The following is a 1,832-nucleotide window of genomic DNA, read 5'->3' on the forward strand; positions in this document are numbered from 1 at the left end:
GTGTCTTGGAACTTACACTTAATTTAGAAGCCTGTTAACAGGCCACCATGTTATCACACATGTATTGTATTCCTTTGTAAGACTATTCTTCAGATGCTTGTGATGCATGTTTCTTTAACATCTATTAATACAATTGAACTATTTTGGTTGTTTTAGTGCATATGTCGTTGGAAATGTGGCGTATCAGTTGTTAATGCTATCTCACCCATGTGGACTATTTCATCAAACACTCAATAGATTCATTCTCATCAACTTGCTATAATAACCATTGCACTCATGTGGAGTATTCCACTAGGTGTTATGTGTGCTATCTGTTCACTGTGTGTGTATGTGATTGTCGCATCCATGTGGATTACTCCACCAGAAGCTGTCCATGTCCTATTGTATTATGTGTCTCTAACAGAGTGGGGACTATTTCATTTCGATTTGAGACTCACTCCCACCCTCTCCCTCTACATTGAAAGAACTTAGACACAAGTGACAATAAGCACTCACCTAGCACACGAACCTCGTTGTTTGAATAATAAGTACACCACTCTCATGTGCTGACAAGGAAGAGCTAAGGCATATCATTAAGATAATGGAAACTGGGCCATCATACTAGATAGGAATCCTACACAAAATCATGTGAGGTCTAGTTGGGACTTCATACTGGGGAGATACCCTGAATTTTGGAGGGTCTGGCACTGTCAACAGGATTATAACTGTCAAATTCACATGCTCGGTCCCTGATGATTCGTAAGCTCTCCCCCTTTATGCAAGCTTGCAAATGCATATCACAATCCATCAAGGCAGCGTCGCTGCAATTTTCAATGCATGTCTACAGTTAGTGTACACTTTCATTGATAGTCTCCCTCACCATGGCTAGAATTGCACTTCTATTTTGATGAGCTTTCCCAACTGTGACTTTTAAGTGCCTTTGTTTTTAAAAGTGTCACTTTCATGTTTGTTTTTATTTCTTTTTCTTTCTTTCACTTTAATAAGTGGTGTTTTCATCATATCTTCACTTTGGTGTTTTCACTTTCTATTTCTTTCGCATTTTCAAGTGTCATTTTTGCGTTTTCTTACTATCGTAAGTGTCTCTCTTAGTTTTTTTCACTCATGTATGTCTCACACATTTGCACATTGCTAGGGTTAGTTCTGGTGCACTTTTCTGCATTATATGGTATTATGTATCATAAGAATATGCGCTAGATACATGCCTACAATATAGCGCACCATTTTGTCACAATCATCACTTCCATTGTAACTTGTGTTATGAGTGTTCCAATATCTCGTGTTAACTGTCTCACTTAGAAATAAGTGTCACTTTGCAATCATTTCAAGTTGTCACTATTGTTCACGAGTCCTCCACATTTTCCCAAGCTATATTAATGACATTCATGTGTGTGATCCAATTTTGAGCCTTTTCCGGATACATTTCCCTCTCTTACTCTATTGATCCCACAATTAGCCATTTTAGAGCTCTTCCCGGTCTTTCTTACCCAGTGCAATTTGTGAAGGCATTAGAACGCTTACTAGGTGATGAGCACAACCCATTCATAAGCCTCATTAATGATATCACTTCCTCCTACACTTGTGCATAATTTGATCCTTTCTTAAGACCATCTCATATGGTTGGACATTAGTGGTCTTCCAAGTACAGTTACCTAACACTTTTTGCCCATATTGACTCATTGCACAAATTTTCTACTACCTCTACCTTTCATAGCACATAGAGAACCCCTAGTTTATAGTAAGGACCTATACCATCCACTTGCAAAAGAAAAAGACACCATGAAAATGGCCTCCAACTTCAGTATAGTGAAGCACCTTCTAGGCTAGTGACCTAG

This window comes from Pinus tabuliformis, chromosome 4_1 (genome assembly GCF_031772625.1).
Source record: "Pinus tabuliformis cultivar Carrire ecotype Pingquan chromosome 4_1, CPIR1, whole genome shotgun sequence".
NCBI lineage: Eukaryota > Viridiplantae > Streptophyta > Pinopsida > Pinales > Pinaceae > Pinus > Pinus tabuliformis.